This window comes from Schistocerca gregaria, chromosome 8 (assembly GCF_023897955.1).
Source record: "Schistocerca gregaria isolate iqSchGreg1 chromosome 8, iqSchGreg1.2, whole genome shotgun sequence".
NCBI lineage: Eukaryota > Metazoa > Arthropoda > Insecta > Orthoptera > Acrididae > Schistocerca > Schistocerca gregaria.
The window spans coordinates 5,874,182-5,894,035 of NC_064927.1; positions in this window are offsets into that span (position 1 = coordinate 5,874,182).

Below are 19,854 nucleotides of genomic sequence, written 5' to 3' on the forward strand. Positions count from 1 at the left end.
AGGAAGTCTCCAGATGTGCTTCGGAAACTATTACTGGTTTCCGGGGGAACGATCTAAACGTAGACAGTTTGAAACATTACTCCCATAGAGAAAAGTCCGCATGGAGCTTGTTGTATTCAATCCCGATGCAATATCTGTTTTTCATCAACACTCAGAACGTCCAAAGATTACAGGAAACTTCCAGATGCGCACGGAAACTACTTCTGCTCTCCCAGGAATCGAGCAAAGCGTAGACAGTTTGAGAAATTACTCCAATGGAGAAAAGTCGGAATGGTGACTGTTGTACTCAATCCCGATGCAATTTCTGTGTTTCATCAACACTCTGAACGTCCACAGATTACAGAATGCCTCCAGATGTGCTTCGGAAACTACCACTGGTCTCCCAGGAAACAATAAAATCGTAGACAGTTTGAGACATTACTCCCATGGAGAAAAGTCTGCATGGTGCCTGTTGTATTCAATCTCGATGCAATTTCTGTGTTTCATCAACACTCGGAAAGTCCACAGATTACATAATGGTTTAAGATGTGTATCGGAAACTACTACTGGTCTCCCAGGGAACAGTCAAAGCGTAGGCACTTTGAGACATTACTCCCAGTGAGCAAAGACCACTTGGTGGTTGTTGTATTCAATCCCGATGCATTATCTGTGTTTCATCAACGCTCTGAAGGGTCACAGATTATAGAATGCCTCCAGATGTGCATCGGAAACTACTACAGGTCTCCCAGGAATCAATAAAATCGTAGACAGTTTGAGACATTACTCCCATGGAGAAAAGTCCCCATAGTGCCTGTTGTTTTCAATCCCGATGCAGTTTCCTTGATTCATTAACACTCTGAACGTCCAAAGATTACAGGCAATTTCCAGATGTGCTTCGGAAACTGCTACTGCTCTCCCAGGAATCGATCAAAGCGTAGACGGTTTGAGACATTACTCCCATTGGGGAATGTCCGCATGGTGCCTGTTGTATTCAATCCCGATGCAATTTCTGTGTTCATCAATACTCTGCAATTCCACAGATTACAGGAAGTCTCCAGATGTGCTTCGGAAACTACTATTGGTCTCCCAGGAATCGATTAAAGCGTAGACAGTTTGAGACATTACTCCCATTGAGCAATGTCACCATGGTGCCTGTTGTATTCAATATCGATGTAATTTCTGTGTAACATCAACACTCTGAACGTCCAAAGTTTACAAGAAACTTCCAGATGAGCTTCGGAAACTACTATTGATTTCCCAATAATCGATCGAAGCGTAGACAGATTGAGGAATTACTGCCATGGAGAAAAGTCCGCATGGTGCCTCTTGCATTCAATCCCGATGCAATTTCTGTGATTCATCAACACTCTGAAGGTCCACAGATTACAGAATGCCTCCAGATGTTCTTCGGAAACTACTACTGGTCTCCCAGTGAACACTCAAAGCGTAGACAGTTTGAGACATTACTCCAATGGAGAAAAATCCGAATTTGGCCTGTTGTATTCAATCCCGATGGAATTTCTGTGTTTCATCAACTCTCTGCAATTCCAAAGATTACAGGAAACTTCCATTTGTGCTTCGGAAACTACTACTGCAGTCCCAGGAATCGATCAAAGCGTAGACAGTTTGAGAAATAACTTCCATGGAGAATAGTCGGAATGGTGACTGTTGTATTCAATCCCGATGCAATTTCTGTGTTTCATCAACACTCTGATAGTCCAAAGAATACAGATTGTTTCCAGATGTGCATCGGAATCTACTACTGGTCTCCCAGGAATCAATCAAGGCGTACACAGTTTGAGACATTACTCCCATGGAGAAAAGTCCGCATGGTGCCTGTTGTATACAATGACGTTGCAATTTCTGTGTTTCATCAACACTCTGAACGTCCACAGTTTACAGGAAGCATCCAGATGTGCTTCGTAAACTACTACTGGTCTCCCAGGGAACGATCAAAGCGTACACAGTTTGAGACATTACTCCCATGAAGAAAAGTTTGCATGGTGACTGTTGTATTCAATACCGGTAAAATATCTGTGTTCAATCAACACTTTGAACTTCCACAGGTTACAGAATGCCTCCAGATGAGCTTCGGAAACTACTACCGGTATCCCAGGAATCCACAAAACGTAAACAGTTTGAGACATTACTCCCAATGAGGAAAGTATCTTGGTGCCTGTTGTATTCAATGCCGATGCAATTTCTATGTTCGATCAGCACTATGAACGTCCAGAGATTACAGGAAGCCATAAGATGTGCTTCGGAAACTACTACTGGTCTCCCAGGGAACGATCATGGCGTAGACAGTCTGAGACAGTACTCCCACGGAGAAAAATCCGCATTTGCCTGATGTATTCAATCCCGATACAATTTCTGTGTTTCATCAACACTCTGTACGTCCACAGATTACGGAGAGACTCCGGATGTGATTCTTAAACTACTACTGGTATCCCACGAAACGATCAAAGCGTAGACAGATTGAGACATTACACCCTTGGAGAAAAGTCCTCATGGTGCCTGATGTATTAAATCACGATGGCATTTCTGTGTTTCATCGACTCTCTGAACGTCCACGGATTACAGAATGCTACCAGATGTGCTTCGGAAACTACTATTGGTCTCCCTTGGAACGATCAAAGGGTAGACTGTTTGAGACATTATTCCCATGGAGAAAAGTCCGCATGGTGCCTGTTGCATACAATGCAGTTGAAATTTCTGTGTTTCATCAACACTCTGAACGTCCACAGATTACAGGAAGCATCCAGATGTGCTTCCCAGGGAACGATCAAAACGTAGATAGTTTGAGACATTACTCCCATGAAGAAATTTTGCATGGTGACTGTTGTATTCAATACCGGTGAAATATCTCTGTTTCATCAACACTTTGAACTTCCACAGATTACAGAATGCCTCCAGATGAGCTTCGGAAACTACTACTGGTATCCCAGGAATCCACAAAGCGTAAACAGTTTAAAACATTACTCACAATGAGGGAAGTATGCTTGGTGCCTGTTGTTTTCAATGCCGATGCAATTTCTATGATCGAGCAGCACTATGAACGTCCAGTGATTACAGGAAGCCATAAGATGTGCTTCGGAAACTACTACTGGTTTCCCACGGAACGATCAAAGCGTAGACAGTTTGAGACATTACTCGTATGGAGAAAAATCCGCATTTGGCCTGTTGTATTCAATCCCGATGCAATTTCTGTGTTTCATCAACACTCTGAACGTCCACAGATTACGGAAAGTCTCCAGATGTGCTTCTTAAGCTACTACTGGTCTGCCAGTTAACCATCAAAGCGTAGACAGTTTGAAATTATTACACCCATGGAGAATAGTCCTCATGGTGCCTATTGTATTCAATCTCGATGCAATTTCTGTGTTTCATCAACACTCTGAACGTCCACAGATTACAGAATGCCTCCAGATGTGCTTCAGAAAATACTGTTGGTCTCCCTGGAATAGATCAAATCCTAGACAGTTTGAGACATTACTCCCATTGAGTAAAGTCCGCATGGTGCCTGTTGTATTCACTCTCGATGCAATTTCTGTGTTTCATCAACACTTTGAACGTCCGCAGATTACAAGAAGATTCCAGATGTGCTTCGGAAACTACTACTGGTCTCCCAATAATCGATCAAATCGTTAACAGTTTGAGACATTACTCCCATGAAGAAATATCCGCATTTGACTGTTGTATTCAATCCCGATGCAATTTCTGTTTTTCATCAACACTCTGTACGTCCACAGATTACGGAAAGACTCCAGATGTGCTTCTTAAACTACTACTGGTATCCCACGAAACGATAAAAGCGTAGACAGTTTGAGAAATTACTCCCATGGAGAATAGTCGGAATGGTGACTGTTGTACTCAATCCCGATGCAATTTCTGTGTTTCATCACACTCTGAAGGTCCACAGATTACAGAATGCCTCCAGATGTGCTTCGGAAACTACTACTGGACTCCCAGGAATCGATCAAATCCTAGACAGTTTGAGACATTACTCCCATTGAGTAAAGTCAGCATGGTGCCTGTTGTATTCACTCTCGATGCAATTTCTCTGTTTCATCAACACTCTGAACGTCCACAGATTACAGGAAGCATCCAGATGTGCTTCGGAAACTACCACTTGTCTCCCAGGGAACGATCAAAGCGTAGACAGTTTGAGACGTTACTCCCAATGGAGAAAAGTCCGCATGATGCCTGTTGTATACAATGCCGTTGCAATTTCTGTGTTTCATCAACACTCTGAACGTCCACAGATTACAGGAAGCATCCAGATGTGCTTCCCAGGGAACGATCAAAGCGTAGACAGTTTGAGACATTACTCCCATGAAGAAAAGTTTGCATGGTGACTGTTGTATTCAAAACCGGTGAAATATCTGTGTTTCATCAACACTCTGAACGTCCACAGATTACAGAATGCCTCCAGATGTGCTTCGGAAACTACTACTGGTCTCAAAGAAAAAGATCATATCCTAGACAGTTTGAGACATTACTCCCATTGAGTAAAGTCCGCATGGTGCCTGTTGTATTCACTCTCGATGCAAATTCTGTGTTTCATCAACACTTTGAACGTCCACAGATTACAAGAAGCTTCCAGATGTGCTTCGGAAACTACTACTGGTCTCCCAATAATCGATCAAATCGTTAACAGTTTGAGACATTACTCCCATGAAGAAATATCCGCATTTGCCTGTTGTATTCAATCCCGATGCAATTTCTGTGTTTCATCAACACTCTGTACGTCCACAGATTACGGAAAGACTCCAGATGTGCTTCTTAAACTACTACTGGTATCCCACGAAACGATAAAAGCGTAGACAGTTTGAGAAATTACTCCCATGGAGAATAGTCGGAATGGTGACTGTTGTACTCAATCCCGATGCAATTTCTGTGTTTCATCACACTCTGAAGGTCCACAGATTACAGAATGCCTCCAGATGTGCTTCGGAAACTACTACTGGACTCCCAGGAATCGATCAAATCCTAGACAGTTTGAGACATTACTCCCATTGAGTAAAGTCAGCATGGTGCCTGTTGTATTCACTCTCGATGCAATTTCTCTGTTTCATCAACACTCTGAACGTCCACAGATTACAGGAAGCATCCAGATGTGCTTCTGAAACTACTACTTGTCTCCCAGGGAACGATCAAAGCGTAGACAGTTTGAGACGTTACTCCCAATGGAGAAAAGTCCGCATGATGCCTGTTGTATACAATGCCGTTGCAATTTCTGTGTTTCATCAACACTCTGAACGTCCACAGATTACAGGAAGCATCCAGATGTGCTTCCCAGGGAACGATCAAAGCGTAGACAGTTTGAGACATTACTCCCATGAAGAAAAGTTTGCATGGTGACTGTTGTATTCAAAACCGGTGAAATATCTGTGTTTCATCAACACTCTGAACGTCCACAGATTACAGAATGCCTCCAGATGTGCTTCGGAAACTACTACTGGTCTCAAAGAAAAAGATCATATCCTAGACATTTTGAGACATTACTACCATTGAGTAAAGTCCGCATGGTGCCTGTTGTATTCACTCTCGATGCAAATTCTGTGTTTCATCAACACTTTGAACGTCCAAAGATTACAAGAAGCTTCCAGATGTGCTTCGGAAACTACTACTGGTCTCCCAATAATCGATCAAATCGTTAACAGTTTGAGACATTACTCCCATGAAGAAATATCCGCATTTGCCTGTTGTATTCAATCCCGATGCAATTTCTGTGTTTCATCAACACTCTGTACGTCCACAGATTACGGAAAGACTCCAGATGTGCTTCTTAAACTACTACTGGTATCCCACGAAACGATAAAAGCGTAGACAGTTTGAGAAATTACTCCCATGGAGAATAGTCGGAATGGTGACTGTTGTACTCAATCCCGATGCAATTTCTGTGTTTCATCACACTCTGAAGGTCCACAGATTACAGAATGCCTCCAGATGTGCTTCGGAAACTACTACTGGACTCCCAGGAATCGATCAAATCCTAGACAGTTTGAGACATTACTCCCATTGAGTAAAGTCAGCATGGTGCCTGTTGTATTCACTCTCGATGCAATTTCTGTGTTTCATCAACACTCTGAACGTTCACAGATTACAGGAAGCATCCAGATGTGCTTCGGAAACTACTACTGGTCTCCCAGGGAACGATCAAATCGTAGACAGTTTGAGACATTACTCCCATGAAGAAAAGTTAGCATGATGACTGTTGTATTCAATACCGGTGAAATATCTGTGTTTCATCAACACTTTGAACCTCCACAGATTACAGAATGCCTCCAGATAAGCTTCGGAATCTACTACTGGTATCCCAGGAATCCACATAGCGTAAACAGTTTGAGACATTACTCCCTATGAGGAAAGTATGCTTGGTGCCTGTTGTATTCAATTCCGATGCAATTCCTATGTTCGATCAGCACTATGAACGTCCAGAGATTACAGGAAGCAATAAGATGTGCTTCGGAAACTACTACTGGTCTCCCAGGGAACCAGCAAAGCGTAGACAGTTTGAGACATTACTCCCATGGGGAAAAATCGGCATTTGGCCTGTTGTGTTCAATCCCGATTCAATTCCTGTGCTTCATCAACACTCTGAACGTCCACAGATAACACAATGCTTTCAATTGTGCTTCGGAAACTACTATTGGTCTCCCAGGAATCGATCAAAGCGTAGACTGTTTGAGACATAATTCCCATGGAGAAAAGTCCGCATGGTGCCTGTTGTATACAATGCCGTTGCAATTTCTGTGTTTCATCAACACTCTGAACATCTACAGATTACAGAATGCCTCCAGCTGTGCTTCGGAAACTACTACTGGTCTCCCAGGGAACGATCAAAGCGTAGACGGTTTGAGACATTACTCCCATTGACAATAGTCTGCATGCAGCCTGTTGTATTCAATGCCGATTCAATTTCTGTGTTTCATCAACACTCTGATCTTCTACACATTACAGTATGCCTTCAGATGTCCTTCGGAATCTTCTATTGGTCTCACAGGAATCGATCAAAGCGTAGACAATTGGAGACATTACTCCCATGGAGAAAAGTCAACATGGTGAAAGTTGTATTCAATCTCGATGCAATTTATGTGTTTTATCATCACTCTGAACGTCCACAGATTACAGGAAGCCTCCATATGTGCTTTTGGATTTACAACTGGTCTCCCAGGGAACGATCAAATCGTAGACAGTTTGAACATTACCCCCATGGAGAAAAGTCTGCATGGTGCCTGTTGTATTCAACCCCGATGCAATTTCCGCGTTTCATCAACACTCTGAAAGTCCACAGATTACAGGAAGTCTCCAGAAGTGCTTCGTAAATTACTACTGGCCTCCCAGGGAACAATAAAAACGTAGAGAGTTTGAGACATTACTCCCAATAAGCAAAGTGTGCATGGTGCATGTTGTATTCAATCCCGATGCAATTTCTGTGTTTCATGAACACTCTGAACATCCACAGACTACAGGAAGCCTTCAGATGTGCTTCGGAAATTACTACTGGTCTCCCAGGGAACAATCAAAACGTAGACAGTTTGAGATATTACTCCCATGGAGAAAAGTCGGCAATTGGCATGTTGTACTCAATCCCGATGCAATTTCTGTGTTTCATCAACACTCTGAATGTCCACAGATTACAGAATGCCTCCAGATGTGCTTCGGAGACTACTACTCGTATCCCAGGAATCAATCGAGGCATGGACAGTTTGAGACATTACTCCCATGCAGAAAAGTCAACATGGTGCCTGTTGTATTCAATCCCGATGGAATTTCTGTGTTTCATCAACACGGTGAAAGTCCACAGATTACAGGATGTCTCCAGATGTGCTTCGGTAACTACTACTGGTCTCTCAGGGACCAATCAAACGGTGGACAGTTTGAGACATTACTCCCTATGACAAAAGTCTGCATGGTGCCAGTTGTATTCAATCTCGGTGCAATTTCTGGGTTTGAACAACACTCTGAACGTCCACAGATTACAGGAAGCCTCCAGAGTTGCTTTGGAAACTACAACTAGACTCCCAGCAAACGATCAAATCGTGACAGTTTGAGACATTACTCCCGTGGAGCAAAATCCAATTTGGCGTGTTGTATTTAATCCCGATGCAATTTCTCTGTTTCATCAACACTCTGAACGTCCACAGATTACGGAAAGACTCCAGATGTGCTTCTTAGACGACTACTAGTCAACTAGGAAACGATCAAATCATAGACAGTTTTAGACATTACACCCATGGAAAATGTCCTCATGGTGCTGTTGTATTCAATCCCGATGGAATTTTTGTGTTTCATCAACACTCTGAACGTCCTCATGTTACAGAATGCATCCAGATGTGCTACGGAAACTACTACTGGTCTTTCAGGGAAGGATCAAAGAGTAGACGGTTTGAGACATTACTCCCATGGAGAAAAGTCCGCATGGTGCCTGTTGTATTCAATGCCGATGCAAATCCTGTGTAACATCAACACTCTGAACGTCCACAGATTACAGAATGCCTCCATATGTGCTTCGGAAAGTACTACTGGTCTCCAAGGAATCGATCAAAGCGTAGACAGTTTAAGCAATTACTCCCATGGAAAGAAGTCCGCATGGTGACTGTTGTATTCAATCCCGATGCATTTCTGTGTTTCATCAACACTCTGAACGTCCGCAGATTACAGGAAGCCTCCAGATGTGCTTCGGAAACTACTACTGGTCACCCAGGGAACGATCAAAGCGTAGACAGCTTGAGACATTACTCCCATGGAGAAAAGTCCGCATGGTGCTGTTGTATTCAATTCCGATGCAATTGCTGTTCTTCATCAACACTGTGAAGGTTCACAGATTATAGAATATCTCCAGATGTGCTTCGGAAACTAGTACTGGTCTCCCAGGAAGTGATCAAAACATAGACAGTTTGAGACATTACTCCCATGGAGAAAATTCAACATGGTGCCTGTTGTATTCAATCCCGATACAATGTCTGTGTTTCATCAACACTCTGAACATCTACAGATTACAGAATGCCTCCAGATGTGCATCGGAAACTACAACAGGTCTCCCAAGGAACGCTCAAAGCGTAGACAGTTTGAGACATTACTCCCATGGAGGAAAGTCCGCATTTGCCATATTGTGTTCAATCCCGATTCAATTTCTTTGTTTCCTCAATATTCTGAATGTCCACACATTACAGAATAACTCTAGATGTGCTTCGGAATCTTCTACTGGTCTCCCAAGAATCGATCAAAGCGTAGACAGTTGGAGACATTACTCCCATGGAGAAAAGTCAACATGGTGAAAGTTGTATGCAATCCCGATGCAATTTATGTGTTTTATCATCACTCTGAACGTCCACAGATTACAGGAAGCCTCCAGATGTGCTTTTGGATTTACAACTGGTCTCCCAGGGAACGATCAAATCGTAGACAGTTTGAACATTACCCCCATGGAGAAAAGTCTGCATGGTGCCTGTTGTATTCAACCCCGATGCAATTTCCGCGTTTCATCAACACTCTGAAAGTCCACAGATTACAGGAAGTCTCCAGACGTGCTTCGTAAATTACTACTGGTCTCCCAGGGAAAAATAAAAACGTAGAGAGTTTGAGACATTACTCCCAATAAGCAAAGTGCGCATGGTGCCTGTTGTATTCAATCCCGATGCAATTTCTGTGTTTCATGAACACTCTGAACATCCACAGACTACAGGAAGCCTCCAGATGTGCTTCGGAAATTACTACTGGTCTCCCAGGGAACAATCAAAACGTAGACAGTTTGAGATATTACTCCCATGGAGAAAAGTCCGCAATTGGCATGTTGTACTCAATCCCGATGCAATTTCTGTGTTTCATCAACACTCTGAATGTCCACAGATTACAGAATGCCTCCAGATGTGCTTCGGAAACTACTACTCGTATCCCAGGAATCAATCGAGGCATAGACAGTTTGAGACATTACTCCCATACAGAAAAGTCAACATGGTGCCTGTTGTATTCAATCCCGATGGAATTTCTGTGTTTCATCAACACTGTGAAAGTATACAGATTACAGGATGTCTCCAGATGTGCTTCGGTAACTACTACTGGTCTCTCAGGGACCAATCAAACGATGGACAGTTTGATACATTACTCCCTATGACAAAAGTCAACATGGTGCCAGTTGTATTCAATCTCGATGCAATTTCTGGGTTTGAAAAACACTCTGAACGTCCACAGATTACAGGAAGCCTTCAGTGTTGCTTTGGAAACTACAACTAGACTCCCAGCAAACGATCAAATCGTGACAGTTTGAGACATTACTCCCGTGGAGCAAAATCCAATTTGGCGTGTTGTATTTAATCCCGATGCAATTTCTCTGTTTCATAAACACTCTGAACGTCCACAGGTTACGGAAAGACTCCAGATGTGCTTCTTAGACGACTACTAGTCAACTAGGAAACGATCAAATCTTAGACAGTTTTAGACATTACACCCATGGAAAATGTCCTCATGGTGCTGTTGTATTCAATCCCGATGGAATTTTTGTGTTTCATCAACACTCTGAACGTCCTCATGTTACAGAATGCATCCAGATGTGCTTCGGAAACTACTACTGGTCTTTCAGGGAAGGATCAAAGCGTAGACGGTTTGAGACATTACTCCCATGGAGAAAAGTCCGCATGGTGCCTGTTGTATTCAATGCCGATGCAAATCCTGTGTTTCATCAACACTCTGAACGTCCACAGATTACAGAATGCCTCCATATGTGCTTCGGAAAGTACTACTGGTCTCCAAGGAATCGATCAAAGCGTAGACAGTTTAAGAAATTACTATCATGGAAAGAAGTCCGCATGGTGACTGTTGTATTCAATCCCGATGCACTTTCTGTGTTTCATCAACACTCTGAACGTCTGCAGATTACAGGAAGCCTCCAGATGTGCTTCGGAAACTACTACTGGTCACCCAGGGAACGATCAAAGGGTAGACAGCTTGAGACATTACTCCCATGGAGAAAAGTCCGCATGGTGCTGTTGTATTCAATTCCGATGCAATTGCTGTTCTTCATCAACACTGTGAAGGTTCACAGATTATAGAATATCTCCAGATGTGCTTCGGAAACTAGTACTGGTCTCCCAGGAAGTGATCAAAACATAGACAGTTTGAGACATTACTCCCATGGAGAAAATTCAACATAGTGCCTGTTGTATTCAATCCCGATACAATGTCTGTGTTTCATCAACACTCTGAACATCTACAGATTACAGAATGCCTCCAGATGTGCATCGGAAACTACAACTGGTCTCCCAAGGAACGCTCAAAGCGTAGACAGTTTGAGACATTACTCCCATTGAGGAAAGTCCGCATTTGCCATGTTGTGTTCAATCCCGATTCAATTTCTTTGTTTCATCAATATTCTGAATGTCAACACATTACAGAATACCTCTAGATGTGCTTCGGAATCTTCTACTGGTCTCCCAAGAATCGATCAAAGCGTAGACAGTTTGAGACATTACTCCCCTGAAGAAAAGTCAACATGGTGCCTGTTGTATTCAATCCCGAAGCAATCTCTGTGTTTTATTTACACTCTGAACGCCCACAGATTACAGGAAGCCTCCAGATGTGCTTCGGAAAATACTACTGGCCTCCCAGGTAACGACCATAGCGTAGACAGCTTGAGACGTTACTCCTATGGAGAAAAACCATATTTGGACTGTTGTATTCAATCCCGATGCAATTTCTCTATCTCATCAACACTCTGAAGGTCCACATATTACAGAATGCTTCCAGATGCGCGCCGAAAACTACTACCGATATCCCACGAATCGATCAAAGCGAAGACAGTTTCAGACATTAGTCCCATTGACCAAAGTCCGCATGGTGCCGGTTGTATTCAATCCCGATGCAATTTCTTTGTTTCATCAACACTCTGAACGTTCACAGATTACTGGAAGTTTCCAGGTGTGCTTCGGAAACTACTACTCGTCTCCTAGGAATCGATCCAAGCGTAGACAGTTGGAGACATTACTCCCATGGAGAAAAGTCAACATGGTGAAAGTTGTATTCAATCCCGATGCAATTTCTGTGTTTCATCAACACTCTGAACGTCCGCAGATTACTGGAAGCCTCCAGATGTGCTTCGGAAACTAATACTGGTCTCCCAGGGAACGATCAAAGCGTAGACAGTTTGAGACATTACTCCCATGGAGGAAAGTCAGCATTTGGCATGTTGTGTTCAATCCCGATTCAGTTTCTGTGTTGCATCAATATTCTGAATGTCCACACATTACATAATGCCTCTAGATGTGCTTCGGAATCTTCTACTGGTCTCCCAAGAATCGATCAAAGCGAAGACAGTTTGAGACATTACTCCCCTGAAGAAAAGTCAACATGGTGCATCTTGTATTCAATCCCGAAGCAAACTCTGTGTTTTATCATCACTCTGAGCGTCCACAGATTACAGGTAGCCTCCAGATGTGCTTTTGGATTTACAATTGGTCTCCCATGGAACGATCAAATCGTAGACAGTTTGAACATTACTCCCATGGAGAGAAGTCCGCATTTGGCATGTTGTATTCAATCCCGATGAAATTTCTGTGTTTCATCAATACTCTGATGGTCCACAGATTACAGAATGCCTCCAGATGTGCTTCGGAAACTACTACTGGTATCCCAGGAATCGATCAAAGCGTAGACAGTGTGAGACATTACTCCCATTAAGCAAAGTGCGCATGGTGCCTGTTGTATTCAATACTGATGCAATTTCTGTGTTTCATCAACACTCTGAACGTCCACAGATTACAGAATGCCTCCATATGTGCTTCGGAAATTACTACTGGTCTCACAAGAATCGATCAAAGCGTAGACTGTTTGAGACATTACTCCCATGGAGAAAAGTCCGCATGGTGGCTGTTGTATTCAATCCCGATGCAATTTCTGTGCTTCATAAACACTGTGAAGGTTCACAGATTATAGAATATCTCCAGATGTGCTTCGGAAACTAGTACTAGTCTCCCAGCAAATGATCAAAACGTAGACAGTTTGAGACATTACTCCCATGGAAAATGTCCTCATGGTGCTGCTGTATTCAATCCCGATGGAATTTTTGTGTTTCATCAACACTCTGAACGTCCACATATTACAGAATGCCTCCAGATGTCCTTCGGAAACTACTACTGGTCTTTAGGCGTATATCAAAGCGTAGACGGTTTGAGGCAGTACTCCCATGGAGAAAACTCCGCATGGTGCCTGTTGTATTCAATGCCGATGCAAATCCTGTGTTTCATCAACACTCTGAACGTCCACAGATTACAGAATGCCTCCATATGTGCTTCGGAAATTACTACTGGTCTCCAAGGAATCGATCAAAGCGAAGACGGTTTAAGACATTACTCCCATAGAAAGAAGTCCGCATGGTGACTGTTGTATTCAATCCCGATGCAATTTCTGTGTTTCATCAACACTCTGAACGTCCGCAGATTACTGGAAGCCTCCAGATGTGCTTCGGAAACTACTACTGGTCTCCCAGGGAACGATCAAATCGTAGAAAGTTTGAAACATTACTCCCATGGAGAAAAGTCCGCATGGTGCCTGTTGTATTTAATCGTGAGGCAATTTCTGTGTTTCATCAACACTCTGAACGTCCAACGAAAACAAGAAGCCTCTAGGTGTGCTTCGGAATCTACTACTGGTCTCCCAGGGAACGCTCAAAGCGTAGACAGTTTGAGACATTACTCCCATGGAGGAAAGTCCGCATTTGCCATGTTGTGTTCAATCCCGATTCAATTTCTGTATTTCATCAATATTCTGAATGTCCACACATTACAGAATGCCTAGATGTGCTTCGGAATCTTCCACTGGTCTCCCAAGAATCGATCAAAGCGAAGACAGTTTCAGACATTAGTCCCATTGACCAAAGTCCGCATGGTGCCGGTTGTATTCAATCCCGATGCAATTTCTATGTTTCATCAACACTCTGAACGTTCACGGATTACTGGAAGTTTCCAGGTGTGCTTCGGAAACTACTACCGGTCTCCCAGGGAACGATAAAAGCGTAGACAGCTTGAGACATAATTCCCATGTTGAAAAGTCCGCACGGTGGCTGTTGTATTCAATCCCGATGCAATTGCTGGGCTTCATCAACACTGTGAAGGTTCACAGATTACAGAATATCTCCAGATGTGCTTTGGAAACTAGTACTGGTCTCCCAGGAAATGATCAAAACGTAGACAGTTTGAGACACTACTCCCATGGAGAAAATTCAACATGGTGCCTGTTGTATTCCATCACGATACAATGTCTGTGTTTCATCAACACTCTGAACATCTACAGATTACAGAATGCCTCCAGCTGTGCTTTGGAAACTACTACTGGTCTCCCAGGGAACGATCAAATCGCAGACAGTTTGAGACATTACACCCATTTAGAAAAGTCAGCATGGTGCCTGTTGTATTCAATCCCGATGGAATTTCTGTGTTTCATCAAATATCTGAACGTCCACATATTACAAAATGCCTATAGATGTGCTTCGGAAACTACTACTGGTCTCCCAGGGAACGATCAAAGCGTAGACGGTTTGAGACATTACTCCCATTAAGAAAAGTCTGCATGGTGCCTGTTGTATTCAGTGCCGATTCAATTTCTGTGTTTCATCAACACTCTGATCGTCTACACATTACAGAATGCCTTCAGATGTGCTTCGGAATCTTCTACTGGTCTCACAGGAATCAGTCAAAGGGTAGACAGTTGGAGACATTACTCCCATGGAGAAAAGTCAACATGGTGAAAGTTGTATTCAATCCCGATGCAATTTATGTGTTTTATCATCACTCTGAACGTCCACAGATTACAGGAAGCCTCCAGATGTGCTTTTGGATTTACAACTGGTCTCCCAGGGAACGATCAAACCGTAGACAGTTTGAACATTACTCCCATGGAGAAAAGTCTGCATGGTGCCTGTTGTATTCAACCCCGATGCAATTTCCGCGTTTCATCAACTCTCTGAAAGTCCACAGATTACTGGAAGTCCCCAGATGTGCTTCGTAAACTATTACTGGTCTGCCAGGGAACAATAAAAGCGTAGACAGTTTGAGTCATTACTCCCGTTAACCAAAGAGCGCATGGTGCCTGTTGTATTCAATCCCGATGCAATTTCTGTGTTTCATGAACACTCTGAACATCCACAGACTACAGGAAGCCTCCAGATGTGCTTCGGAAACTACTGCTGGTCTCCCAGTGAACGATTAAAGCGTAGACAGTTTGAGATATTACTCCCATTTAGAAAAGTCCGCATTTGGCATGTTGTATTCAATCCCGATGCACTTTCTTTGTTTCATCAACACTCTGAACGTCCGCAGATTACAGGAAGCCTCCAGATGTGCTTCGGAAACTACTACTGGACTCACAGGAATCGATCGAAGCGTAGAATCTTTGAGACATTACTCCCATGGAGAAAAGTCCGCATGGTAGGTGTTGTATTCAATCCCGATGCAATTTCTTTGCTTCATCAACACTGTGAAGGTTCACAGATTGTAGAATATCTCCAGATGTGCTTCGGAGACTAGTACTGGTCTCCCAGCAAATGATCAAAACGTAGACAGTTTGAGACATTACTCCCATGGAGAAAATTCAACAAGGTGCCTGTTGTATTCAATCCCAATACAATGTCTGTGTTTCATCTACACTCTGAACATCTACAGATTACAGTATGCCTCCAGCTGTGCTTCGGAAACTACTACTGGTTTCCCAGGTAACGATCAAATCGCACCCAGTTTGAGACATTTCACCCATGGAGAAAAGTCAGTATGGTGCCTGTTGTATTCAATCCCGATGGAATTACTGGGCTTTCATCAAATATCTGAACGTCCACATATTACAGAATGCTTCTAGATGTGCTTCGGAAACTACTACCGGTCTCCCAGGGAACGATCAAAGCGTAGACGGTTTGAGACATTACTCCCATTGAGAAAAGTGTGCATGCTGCCTGTTGTATTCAACCCCTATGCAATTTCTGCGTTTCATCAACACTCTGAAAGTCCACAGGTTTCAGGAAGTCTCCAGACGTGCTTAGTAAACTCCCGATGCCGATTCAATTTCTGTGTTTCATCAACACTCTGATCGTCTACACATTACAAATAACCTTCAGATGTGCTTCGGAATCTTCTACTGGTCTCCCAGGAATCGATCAAAGCGTAGACAGTTGAAGACATTACTCCCATAGAGAAAAGTCTGCATGGTGCCTGTTGTATTCAACCCCGATGCAATTTCTCTGTTTCATCAACACTCTGAACGTCCACAGATTACGGAAAGACTCCAGATGTGCTTCTCAGACTACTACTGGTCAACTAGGCAGCGATCAAATCTTAGACAGTTTGAGACATTCCACCCATGGAAAATGTCCTCATGGTGCTGCTGTATTCAATCCCGATGGAATTTTTGTGTTTCATCAACACACTGAACGCCCACATATTACAGAATGCCTCCAGATGTCCTTCGGAAACTACTACTGGTCTTTAGGCGTTGATCAAAGCGTAGACGGTTTGAGACATTACTCACATGGAGAAAAGTCCGCATGGTGCCTGTTGTATTCAATGCCGATGCAAATCCTGTGTTTCATCAACACTCTGAACGTCCACAGATTACAGAATGCCTCCATATGTGCTTCGGAAATTACTACTGGTCTCCAAGGAATCTATCAAAGCGTAGACAGTTTAAGACATCACTCCCATGGAAAGAAGTCCGCATGCTGACTGTTGTATTCAATCCCGATGCACTTTCTGTGTTTCATCAACACTCTGAACGTCCGCAGATTACGGGAAGCCTCCAGATGTGCTTCGGAAACTCCTACTGGTCTCCCAGGGAACGATCAAAGCGTAGACAGTTTGAGACATTACTCCCATGGAGAAAAGTCCGCATGGTGACTGTTGTATTCAATCCCGATTCAATTTCTGTCTTTCATCAACACTCTTAAGGTCTACAGATTACAGAACGCCTCCTGATGTGCTCCGGAAGCTATTACTGGTCTCATAGGAATCGATCAAATCGTAAACTCTTTGAGACATTACGCCCATGCAGAAAAGTCCGCATGGTGCCTGTTGTATTCAATCCCGATGGAATTTCTGTGTTTCATCAACACTCTGATAGTACACAGGTTACAGAATGCCTCCAGATGTGCTTCGGAAACTACTGCATGTCTGCCAGGAATCGATTAAATCGCAGACATTATCAGACATTACTCCCATGGAGAAAAGTCGCCATGGTGGCCGTTGTATTCAATCCCGATGCAATTACTATGTTTCATCAACACTCTGAATGTCCACAGATTACAAGAAGCCTCCGGATGTGCTTCCGAAACTACTACTGGTCTCCCAGGAATCGAAAAAAGCGTAGACAGTTTGGGACATTACCCTTATTGAGACAAGTCCGCATGGTGCCTGGAGTATTCAATTCCGATGCAATATCTGGTTTCATCAACACTATGAACATCCACAGATTTCAGGAAGCCTCCAGATGTGCTTCGAAAACTACTACTGGTCTCCCAGGTATCGATCAAAGCGTAGACTGTTTGAGACAAACTCCCATTGAGAAAAGTCGGCATTTCGCCCTTTGTATTCAATCCCGATGCATTTTCTGTGTTTCATCAACACCCTAAACGTCCAAGATTACAGGAATCTTCCAAATATGCTTGAAAACTACTACTGGTCTCCTAGGTATCGATCAAAGCGTAGACAGTTTGAGACATTACACCCGTCGAGAAAAGTCCGCATGGTGACTTTTGTATTCATTCCCGATGCAATTTCTGTGTGTCATCAACAGTCTGAACGTCCACAGATTACAGAATGCCTCTAGATGTGCTTCTTAAATTACTACTGGTCTTCCAGGAATCGTCAAAGCGTAGAAAGTTTGAAACATTACTCCCATCGAGAAAAGTTGTCATAGTGCCTGTTGTATTCAATCCCGATGCTATTTCTGTGTTTCATCAACAATCTGAACATCCACAGATTACATAATGCCTCCAGCTGTGCCTCGGAAACTACTACTGGTCTCCCAGGAATCGATCAAAGCGTAGACAGTTTGAGACATTACTCCCATGGAGTAAAGTCCGCCTGGTTCCTGTTGTATTAATTCCCGATCCTATTTCTGTGTTTCATCAACACTCTGAGAGTCCACAGATTACAGTAATCCTCCAGATGCGCTTCGGAAACTACTACTGGTCTCCCAGGGATCGATCAAAGCGTAGGCAATTTCACACATTACTCCCATGGAGTAAAGTCCGCCTGGTTCCTGTTGTATTCAATCCCTATGCAATTTCTGGTTGCATCAACACTATGAACATCCACAGATTACAGGAAGCCTCCAGATGTGCTTCGAAAAGTACTACTGGTCTCCCAGGTATTGATCAACGCGTAGACTGTTTGAGACATACTCCCATGGAGAAAAGTCGGCATTTCGCCCTTTGTATTCAATCCCGATGCAATTTCTGTGTTTCATCAACACCTTAAACGTGCTTCTCAGACTACTACTGGTCTCCCAGGAATCGATCAAAGCGTAGACAGTTTGAGACATTACCCCCATGGAGTAAAGTCCGCCTGGTTCCTGTTGTATTCATTCCCGATCCTATTTCTGTGTTTCATCAACACTCTGAGAGTCCACAGATTACAGTAATCCTCCAGATGCGCTTCGGAAACTACTACTGGTCTCCAAGGGATCGATCAAAGCGTAGGCAATTTGACACATTACTCCCATGGAGTAAAGTCCGCCTGGTTCCTGTTGTATTCAATCCCGATGCAATTTCTGGTTTCATCAACACTATGAACATCCACAGATTACAGGAAGCCTCCAGATGTGCTTCGAAAAGTACTACTGGTCTCCCAGGTATTGATCAACGCGTAGACTGTTTGAGACATACTCCCATGGAGAAAAGTCGGCATTTCGCCCTTTGTATTCAATCCCGATGCAATTTCTGTGTTTCATCAACACCTTAAACGTGCTTCTGAGACTACTACTGGTCAACTAGGCAACGATCAAATCTTAGATAGTTTGAGACATTCCACCCATGGAAAATGTCCTCATGGTGCTGCTGTATTCAATCCCGATGGAATTTTTGTGTTTCATCAACACTCTGAACGCCCACATATTACAGAATGCCTCCAGATGTCCTTCGGAAACTACTACTGGTCTTTAGGCGTTGATCAAAGCGTAGACGGTTTGAGACATTACTCACATGGAGAAAAGTCCGCATGGTGCCTGTTGTATTCAATGCCGATGCAAATCCTGTGTTTCATCATTACTCTGAACGTCCACAGATTACAGAATGCCTCCATATGTGCTTCGGAAATTACTACTGGTCTCCAAGGAATCTATCAAAGCGTAGACAGTTTAAGACATTACTCCCATGGAAAGAAGTCCGCATGGTGACTGTTGTATTCAATCCCGATGCAATTTCTGTGTGTCATCAACAGTCTGAAAGTCCACAGATTACAGAATGCCTCCAGATGTGCTTTCTAAACTACTACTGGTCTTCCACTAATCGATCAAAGCGTAGAAAGTTTGAAACATTACTCCCATGGAGAAAAGTTGTCATGGTGCCTGTTGTATTCAATCCCGATGCAATTTCTGTGTTTCATCTACCATCTGAACGTCCACAGATGACAGAATGCCTCCAGCTGTGCTTCGGAATCTACTACTGGTCTCACAGGAATCGATCAAAGCGTAGACAGTTTGAGACATTACTCCCATCGACAGAACTCCGCATGGCGCCTGTTGTATTCAATCCCGATGCTATTTCTGTGTTTCATCAACACTCTAAACGTCCACAGATTACATATAGCCTCCAGATGTCTTGCGCTGCTATATGCTAAGGCAGTAAATGCATAATAGTAGAACACAGAAGAAGCTTCTAAATTGATGTAATCG